The 10,124-nt window shown below is 45.3% G+C and overlaps 1 long non-coding RNA gene across 1 annotated transcript; it reads right to left on the reverse strand.

The window, feature by feature from the left end:
• Positions 1-3,227: 3,227 nt before the first annotated feature.
• On the reverse strand, positions 3,228-5,411 carry LOC127325947 (uncharacterized). The gene is made up of 3 exons (XR_007867462.2): positions 4,934-5,411; positions 4,623-4,760; positions 3,228-4,523 (listed from the first exon to the last, which is right to left on the reverse strand). It is a non-coding gene; the product is annotated as an uncharacterized lncRNA (long non-coding RNA).
• Positions 5,412-10,124: the final 4,713 nt, after the last annotated feature.

A 10,124-nucleotide genomic window follows, 5' to 3' on the forward strand; every position in this document is an offset into this window, starting at 1 on the left:
GACATGTGGGGCCTACGTGTCAGCGATAGTTAAACGGCGAAACGGTACGCGTGCGTGCGGTGCGTTGGATTAAAAGAGGATCAGACGGCTGAGCGTCGTCACCTTCCTCGACAGGAGCTCGCCGGAGAGCAAACCCTACCGGCGGCCAGAGGGTCGCGATAAGAGGCTCACTGGCGTCTAGCAAGGTCGGCGAGGCGGGCAATCGACGTTGTCGATGAAGGTGAGTCGAATGGTGGTCGAGGGAGAGGCTGGGGTGGCGCCAATCGTTGTCGCCGTCTCGCTACTGCCGCGGCGGTCGTCGATGAAATTGGAGCAACTCCGATGGCAATGTGGATGGAAGAGGGTTCGAGGAGAGCAAGTGAAGGGAGAGAAGCGAGCTGGTGTGAAGAATTCCTCAAGGGGGTGCCTCTATTTATAGCTGCGCGCGTGTGTTGTGGGTGCCCGTGGAGGTCGAGCATGGCGTGGCGGTTTGGAGCTGCGAAGGGGCAAGGGAGGTTGCGCATGAGGTAGGCGACGTCTAGGCGAAGCTAGGGAGCGTGTTGGCGCGGCCAATGATGGACGAGAGCGTGCAGGAGCTTGATGGGAGCGAGCAGGGCCGTGGCGGAGGACGACGATCATGGCGACGTTGTTAGCGCTTCCGCGTGCCAGTGAGGTTGTCTAGGGGCTAGCTGGTGCAGTGGTGATCACGCGTGCGAGAGGAGGGAGCAAGAGGAGGATGACAGCGATGAGGCGAGCGTGCGCTCTGTCGTGTCCAGAGACGTGCTAGTGCACGCTCTGGCGCGCCGTGGCTGGCATGGGCGCGTCTGTGCTGGCCAATGTCATGCTCGTTTCGGGCCAGGGATAGTACAGGCAGGACCAGGGAGGTGAGGGGAGCTAGTTTGGCAAAGAGAGTGTGACCAGAGAGGGTTGGAGATGGATTTGGCATGGTGAGTGCCATGATAGCTCGGCATGGCATGGTTTGATCATTGCCATGCTTTAATCAGTATCTCCAAAGCCTGACATTGTGTACCGGGGGTAAGAGAAGGTCAATGGTGATCAGAAGTGTGATGGTTTAGTCTAATATTTACTGGATAATAGCATGTATGCATAAAGTGGTTTGATGCCTGCCAAGTGTTTGTGTTAATGGCCGCAAGAAGAAAATATTTGAATTTTTCAGAAATTTTTGGTGGAGTTGATTTAAATAGTAAGTGGAGTAGAATGGTGGTGGTGGTTTGAAAAATGGTGCTGATTTGCAAAGTTTCAAAATGGGGATGATCTTCTCTTTGTTTCAAGTTAGCCACTTGTCACATTTATATTGGTCAATGTAAGCAGAGTCAACCATGGTGGTCAACACAAAACTTGTTCACCTTGATGTGCTCTTGGATGAGGTGCAAAGGTTTGAGCCAGTTTAGTTTGGAAAACACTTAATACAAGGGCTCAAAGTGGGTAAGATGTTAAAAGTGTCACATATGACCATTATCATATGTGACTTGGTTTTTGATTTTCTCTTTATTTGATTTGGTTTTTCTTGAGTCAAAAGTGATTCTTATCAGTTTAGGAACATTTCCAAACCATTGAAACAATTCCAAAAGGCCTAGTTCAAAGATTTGCAAAAATGGCCATAAACACATAAGAGGTGATATTCCAATTTTCCTTATTTTTCTTTTTTGTTCCTCTTGCTTTACTTGGGCATGGTCTAGGGTCCATTTAAGGTTAGATGGGGTTTTGTGATGGTTTCAAACCATTTGGGTAGAGTATGAAGGCATAGGGCAAGATCTGGTAATATGGCTAAGTGCCACATATGCTTTTATGCATAATTTTATTTCCTCTTTGTTTCTCATTTGATTGAGTTGGTAAGTACTAGGTTAGGTTTGTTTAGGCCTTTCAAATCATCCAACAAGGTAGAGCAAGGCCTAGTTGATTATTTGCAAATATTAGCCATAGGCTTACATAGGCCCTTTTCTTTTTAATTTAATTTCTTTTTATTTTGTTTTATCTTGGATGGTGAAAAGAGGGGTGAGGTTTAGGGTTTAGTGGGGTCTAACCATAGTTCACCACATTTAGAAAAGTAAGAAGGGTATAGTCAAGATTTGCACACTAGGGCTATATGCCCACATATGTCTTTTTATTTTATTTTAGTTCCTTCCTATTTGATCCTTTTTGGTTTTGAGAAAGTTAGGGTTTAGGGTTTTGGAAATATGTTCAATGTAATAAACAAATAATCATGGCAATAACACAAGAATTAGGTATAAGCACTATGCATAGCATCATATGTAATAAAAGTTTTTGTTGGTTCCCATTTTTGGGAAAAGGAAATTCATTTTCTTCTTTGTTTGAAAATTGGGGATGTTACAGCTCCGCCTGTGTATCGAGATGTGGAAGGCGTATACATCGTTTCTGCCTCCGATTCCTCCTCCTGGCCCTCCTCTGGTCCCGCCCCAGCTCCCGCGAGGTCCTCCTTGAAGAATTCCGTCGGCGCATGTACAAGGCTGCAGAATTCGGGCGCACGGGGGCAATCACACGGGCACCGGCCGGTGGAGCTGGTACAGAGGTGCGCTGGCAACTTCCGGCAGCGGGGGAACTGGAGGCGGGAGTTGGTTAGACATTTGCGATCACACTTGGGGATGGGTAAATGGTTTGACTGTAGTGGCATTTGTTCCGTAAATAGGAGGAAGTGTGACATCAAGAGAAAGTGTGACATCAAAGAGAAGTGTGACATTACATATTTCACTTTAATAGTAAACTAGGAGAAATCCCGTGCTTCGCTACGGAGCAGTTGCCTCCTCTAAAAGAATAGAGAGTTGATGAGGTCCGCTCTTCGATGATGCCAAAGCAACCACTGTGCCACATAATTTTATTGTTTTTCTATTTTCCTTTCATGAAGCTTTACGATGTGGTTGGTGTGTAGGGATCAAGCCCGTAATCTCATTTAAATTACATAACCAACTACTCTGCTCATCCTTGCATGTAATTAGCCAATATAAAACGTCATCGCGCCCATGTGAAATTTGATTCCTTATTTCACTATCATCATATTCATTATTCCTTATTTGCCACGGCAGAACAAATTCTGATACATACCAAATAAATTTGTCTCTTAAATTTGCACAAAACAAATCAAATTGTAAGTTGAAGAGGTGTTTTTTTGACCTAGGCTTGTTCTGTCCTTCCGTTCACATTTTTCGCTCTGTTTGTCCATTAACTGATTTATAAGTACTGCTTTATTTGTGAAGGCAATTAGAGAAAGATGACAGCTGCACTACCTCACCGGCTGTTGATCCATCTGGCAATTCTGATTGTACAGATTCACTTAGAAAATCAGGGGATTACATCGAAATTTGTAAAGCAAACAGCTAAGCTTATAATCTCATTTGCACAGACAAGAGCAACAGATTTCGCGTCACGCTTTGCAAACAGCAGCTTGAATCTTTGGAAAGCGTGAAGTGATTTCTCTTCTCAGGGAGTACATGGACTCCCACTCATCTCTCCTTATTTCTGAATTCCACACCCGCTGAATCATATGGCAGTCATTGTCTGCTATAACTTTCTGAAAGCCATTACTCATACTTGCGCAGCCTGCAGCAACAAAATTTTCAGTATGATCCTGAGCCAGAAGGTCTGCACCTCTACCTCCACGCCACCCCCTAGCATCGATAGCTGCATCTGTATTCATACATCTATCTAATTTCAGGAGGAGACCATTTGGATACAGAAACCTGCACCTCGCCCTGATCCTTTTTTAGATGAAACCTCACCCTGATCTTGTCCCGAAATCTCGAGTGAACTAACCAATTCATCAATAAGCAATATGGATCTGTGTGGTTGGTATTGGATTAGTTCTGTAGGTGGCAGAAATCAGGCTAAATTCCAGCAGCTGGAGCAACCATTGACGACCTCATGCAAAATTCCCCACATCGCTTTATCCATCCACTCAAGTCAAGCAGCAGTGGAAAACTACGTGCACCAAATGCAGCGACCAAGTCGGTGGCCTCCGCATCCGCCACCGAGCTTCCATGCTGAAAGGCCGCTTCTTCCGCGTGCTCTATACCATCAAGATCTGGCGCCTCGTTGCTCACTGTTCTCATGAGCGTTGCTGCCGGTCTGACCTCCTCCCCTCTCCACCACTGGAGAATATCTTACAGTTCAATGAAATGAAATGTAGATTATTTCAGTTTAAAAAAAACATCCCCCATTGAAGAATAAGTCACTGGATTGAAACACGTTCACAAAATAAATGGTGCAGCACAGCTAACACATTTGTGTGTTCACAGTTTCACTCTACACGAGTACTTGAAAATCAAGAAATGATCAACAATATTCTTATGTTTATGAATTCGTACCTCTTGCCAGCACACATTATACGGTTTATGATCTATATAAATTATATATAAAGTAATAAAGATAATATTCAATGCAGCGGTTGTTGTTAATTACCTTAGTTTTGCCCATTGGTTACTGAAATGGAGTGTGTTTGGAAGATGACATACAATTTTTTTTGTTTTCTCCGTCCCAGAAAGTAACTGATATTAAACAATACCTCCTCCCTATAAATTGTAATATGATCACTGAATGAGAAGACAATGGTAATTCACTCTACTCAAAGAATCAAATGTCACAACTTTTTGGAAGGGAGTATGTCTCACCATTAATAGCAGATGCTGCTAAATTATTGAATTACACGCATAGAAGTTGGAGCATTTAGCAACAATATTGTAGAATGATATTCTGAACCTATCGATTTAGCATTAGCAACATCAGTGTTGATTCGAGACCCGAGACCCCTGTCGATTTAGCATGCATATGTTAGTCGCAGTCTTTCCCATAGAGAACGTGTCTGATTTTGCATCTGACACGAGAAATTCATCACATCAAGCTAGAATGGACTCAACAAATATCCAACAAACAACTGGAAAGAGAGAGCCCTGCATTTCCGGATGAGGATGCATGTACTGACCCGGGAGAATGAAGTTTTCGTCATCGGAGGCGTGTCGTTGGAGGTCCAGAACGGAGCGGAAAAAGCCGCCATCAGCCGCCGTGGTCTCTGCTCAGGTCGGCTAGTCAAGGCATGTGGCGGCGAGCAGGCTCGCATGGCGGCCTGCCGGCGCAGGGCGGCGGCCTCGTGTGAAGGCTCGTGGCGGCTGGCAACGTGCAGGATCGTGGCAGCGGCGCCGGGAAACTCGCGCGGAGGACAGCTTCGCGCATCGCAGCCGTGATGTAGGTGTGTGCCAGGCGTGATGGCGATTTTGCAGGAATAAAAGGCGTAATTTGTGTCGTGTGCCTGATGGTCATGAATGTCATAGGACGGAAAGAGCTCGGATGGCTTCGTGGCTGGGAGGCAGAGAGAAACTTCGCCAGTTGTATGCGGCCGTCGGTGGAGAGCTCGCATCGTGCGGCTGACTCGTGGCGGCTAAGGTGTGGAGGCAGAACCTAGGCGGCGCTCTGACGCGTAAGAGAGCGGGAGGGTCGCGACCCGTGAGAGCAACGATAGGGAGAGATTGTTGTTGTAGGCAAACGGTTTCCCGAAGCCAAAAGATGTACTCCTATTTGTTAGCCGTTTATATTGAGATAAGATTTGTTAGCTATTTTTAAGATCGAAGTGAAAACATGGTGGGACGTGAGCGAGTAAATCGTGGAGAGGTGAGTGCGGTGTCATTTGTTCTGTAAATAATGCCAAGTGTGACATCAGGGAAATTGTGACATCGCATGTTTCACTTTAATAGTAAAGATATTCTTTTTGCTATAGATTTTCAGTACATATATTGTATTTTTGAAGGACTTTCTCAAGAGCATTGTCTCTGACAAATTAGCAATCACTTACTATAGCTATCATCCAAGAATTGCATGTTATAACTTTTTCGCTAGAACTAGAATACGGTGTGTCATGAGTGGTTTATTTAGTTGCATAATGGAGTTCTATTACTGTTTGTTCCGTCCAGCGTGTTTACCCTTTTTTGAATTGCTTTGTTGTCAGGTAAGTTCCATGGTTGAGAAGGAGATTCAATAACTTTGTGTGGCCATGGGCTAGGGAGAGGAGGCTAGATAGTTTGAAATTGTGAAGAAGACAACGGGAGCCAACACAAGGGAGGCTAGAGAGAGGAGCAGCGGACTGGGGAAGAGGAGCTAGGTCTGTAGGAAAGACGTCTCGAGGCTAACCTGTGTGAGCTCCTCATTCCGATTCCTTTGCAACTTTGGGGATTGACCATTCTTTTATTTGTGCAACTCTGCGTGATTCTTGCAGATTAATTGTGATGATATGACGGTTGTTGGGTCTTGATGCTGTGGTTACCTTTACCTGGGACATGCGTCCCTTCACGCCTGTTGATTTGTATATTTTGTGAATTTTTTTGTGCATGTAGTCAGCTTCATAGCTTTAGGAGCTTTGTATGATTTAGGAGCTTTGTATGATTTATCATTCATAGGAGTTAATAACAGGTTAAGAACATATATAATCAGTTTGATCGTCCACATTTTTTTGGTGAGTTCTTTAGCTTAATTGAAATCAATTTTTTTTTTGCGAAGAAAGAGATGATTGTATTAAGCAAGATTCATACAGAACAACCCAGAAAAAGACGAAAATACAAAGAAGCCCTTCTGGGTCTCGACGTCGTTGACGAAGAACAGGATGCTCCGCCGGCGCGCCTCCGCTCCTCCACCGCATACGCCTTGGATCGGGAGAGTCCCTCTACGGACGGGAAGTCGACGGTCCTCGGTTCCGGAGAACCTCCACCCTGCTCCGCCATCATCGTCGACTTGCTCAGCATCACCATCTCCAACTGAAACTTCAAACGCCCGGATCCGCCACCTCTCGGACTCCGGCGAGGGATTGGCGCATTCCACAGCTCCGCGGAGCCAGGAGCACGCAGGGGATGGCAGATCCGCGCCAGCGCTCCACGGAGCGCCAGCGCTCCACGGAGCACCACCCGCGGAGGAGGAGACCACCGCTAGTAAAAGCCACTCCGGCGCCACCAACACCTCCACAACGCCACCGGCTAGCATCCTACTAGAACCTACACTATATACACGCGTACATCCGGGGATTCCTTGTCCTCCCGCCGCCGGAGGGCGAGGAATCCACCGAATCGCTGGCGGTGAGGTGGTTCGAGTGGGGGCTCACAAATCGCCTAACCTGTACTGTAGACGGAGAGGAAGGGTTCGGTCCAAGAAATCGGTGCAGTTTGATTAATTGAAATCAATTAGACAGTATAACTGAAACAAAAAAGAGTACTCAGACTGGCATGTCGGAATATGCTAGACTTGGTACTGAAATTATGGACCGTTGAGGTAGCTTTAGATGTTATGAGCTTTCATACCAGCTGGATCGATGTTTCTAAGTGTTTTGATTTCCTTTTGGGTTTAGTGGTACTTGCTTATGTAACTGCTAGCTGTTTTCACCATTTTATGAACTAGACTATGTACTTTTGTGTTACAACGATTTCATAATATTTGAGGCTGGAAATCATAAATAACCAAAACATACACACAAATTTCTCTTTAGGTCATTTCCTATAGGGTTAATTAGATTTATGCCACTATGTTTACAGCGTGAAATTCCAGCATATTTATCATGAGATCTTACTATTAAACGAGATAGTATGTCCCAATAGAAAATTCACTCCGCAACATTCTCTCTTCATCTCTCTCCTTGGTACCGTAACTTTGAGAGTCGCTCCTCTCTCCTGAGCACTCCTTCGACTCAAATCCGGCGGCGCTGCTTCCTGGAGGAGAGGAGGATCGACTTCTCGGCCTGTTTATAGTAGTTTTAGGTGTGTTGGCGAGATGCCAGAGGTTGGCTTTATGCCGGTAGGTGGAGGAGGCGCATGAGATCTGAGTGGTGTAGGGATTCTGCTCGTATTTCTCTTGCTCTCATGGTCGGAGCTGGGAACGATGAGTAGGGCCGACAACTCCTTCAATAAGGTCGTGCTTTATGTCCAACTCTCGATGTGGAGCTTGGGTGCTATCAAGATTCTTCAGGTCGGCCGTGGCGGCGAGGAGAAGATGTGTGGCGGTGTTGTATCCTACGCATCGGGAAGGTGGTGGGGAAGATCTGAAGGTGCTTCTTCTTGTAGTACATCGTCGGCGCCCATTAATTGGTGGCCGACTCAAGATGCTGGCGAGCACCAACTCAAAGCCTCGACGCGGATGCGGCGTGAGGCTTTCTTCAACCTCCATCGGAGGCTCTCTCAAGATCTAGCGACGGCATTCCACTTCCTTCCTTCTCCAAGTGGTTTCGTCCCCGGAGCTGGTGGGGATGGCCGTGGCGGGAGGTCTTGCATCGTCGGCGGAGACCAAGGACCTGATTGTTTTTTGTTGTATCTTTTTAGGGTTCGTTTTGCTTATTTCTAATGCTGGACTATACTTTGTCTTTTACTCAGGCTCCAGTTTGTAATATGGTCTGTAACCGCCTGTGATAAATGAAGCATCTAGGCTTTTCGAGGCCATTCCTGTTAAAAAAAAGAAAAATTCAATCTTTTGCAAAACTCTAATGAAAAAACTAATGGTTGTTGCTTCCTGAAATCGTGGCTGAGATGATGTCGTGCTTGTGTCACATATTTGGCATGTTCGTGCGATATTTGGATCCAAATGAAAAGCATTGACATTTTAAAGGTCGTTATAGGAAAGTATCAACATGCAATCTTACCCCGTTTTCGAGAAGAGGGAAATCTGTCTAACCTACTAATTCATGGGTAAGTAAACACGTGATCACAAAACATTTCATATTTTCATACCTTGGTGAACTATATTTACTAAAAATGTAGATACAACTGTAGCTATGAAAACTAAACCTTCATTTGCAAATAAAACGATCTTGATTTTGGCATTTTCCTTTCAGCTTCGACGGTATTGTCATATTATTACACTTTCATGAATTGAGACACCACGCACACAAAATGAAATTTACAGATGAAATGAATAAATGGTAGAATTGCCATCCTGTAAGTTTTTGCCTTTATTTAAAAATTGCTGGTTGTGCTTGCCACACCTTCGAACTTCAGTATATTATGGTTTTGGGTTTTTCCTTAAAAAATACTTATATGAGCTACTATTTCGCTTCTGCCTTTGTGCTGGAATTATCATATCTTACTGCAACATCTTTATAGAATGGTGTGTCTACAATTATACTAAACCAACAACAACCAACAACCAACAACCAAGACTTTCACTAACAAACAAGTTGGGGTAGGCTAGAGTTGAAACCCATAAGATCTCGAAGCTAAATCATGGTTCCGGAACATGGATAGCTAACTTCCACGCACACCTGTTCATGGCTAAATCTTTATCGATATTCCAAACCTTCAGGTCTCTCTTAACGGACTCCTCCCATGTCAAGTTTGGTCTACCACGACCCCTCTTAACATTCTCAGCACGTTTTATCCGTCCGCTATGCACTGGCGTTTCCGGAGGCCTCCGTTGGATATGTCCAAACCATCTGAGACGATGTTGGACCAGCTTCTTTTCAATCGGTGCTACCCCAACTCTCTCCCGTATATCGTCATTCCGTACCCGATCATTTCTTGTGTGGACACATATCCATCTCAACATGCGCATCTCTGCTACACTTAACTGTTGGATATGTCGTCTCTTCGTTGGCCAACACTCCGCGCCATACAACATCGCAAGTCGGATAACTGTCCTATAAAACCTGCGTTTTAGCTTTTGTGGCACTCTCTTGTCACAGAGTACGCCAGAAGCTTTGCGCCACTTCATCCAACCAGCCTTGATTCGGTGGCCCACATCTTCATCGATATCGCCATCCTTCTGCAACATGGACCCCAAATATCGAAAAGTGTCTCTCTCCGGTACCACCTGCCCATCAAGGCTAACCTCTCCCTGCTCGTGCCTAGTAGAACTGAAACTGCACCTCATGTATTTGGTTTTAGTTCTACTAAGCCTAAAACCTTTCGATTCTAGAGTCGCCTCCACAACTCTAACTTTCTATTAACCCCCGTTCGGCTATCATCGACTGGCACCACATCATCCGCAAAGAGCATACACCATGAGATATCTCCTTGTATATCCCTTGTGACCTCATCCATCACCAAATCAAAAAGATAAGGGCTCAAAGCTGACCCTTGGTGTAACCCTATTCTAATTGGAAAGTCATCAGTGACGCCATCACTTGTTCGAACACTTGTCACAACATTATC

The sequence above is a fragment of the Lolium perenne genome, chromosome 6, assembly GCF_019359855.2.
Source record: "Lolium perenne isolate Kyuss_39 chromosome 6, Kyuss_2.0, whole genome shotgun sequence".
In the NCBI taxonomy this organism is placed as follows: domain Eukaryota; kingdom Viridiplantae; phylum Streptophyta; class Magnoliopsida; order Poales; family Poaceae; genus Lolium; species Lolium perenne.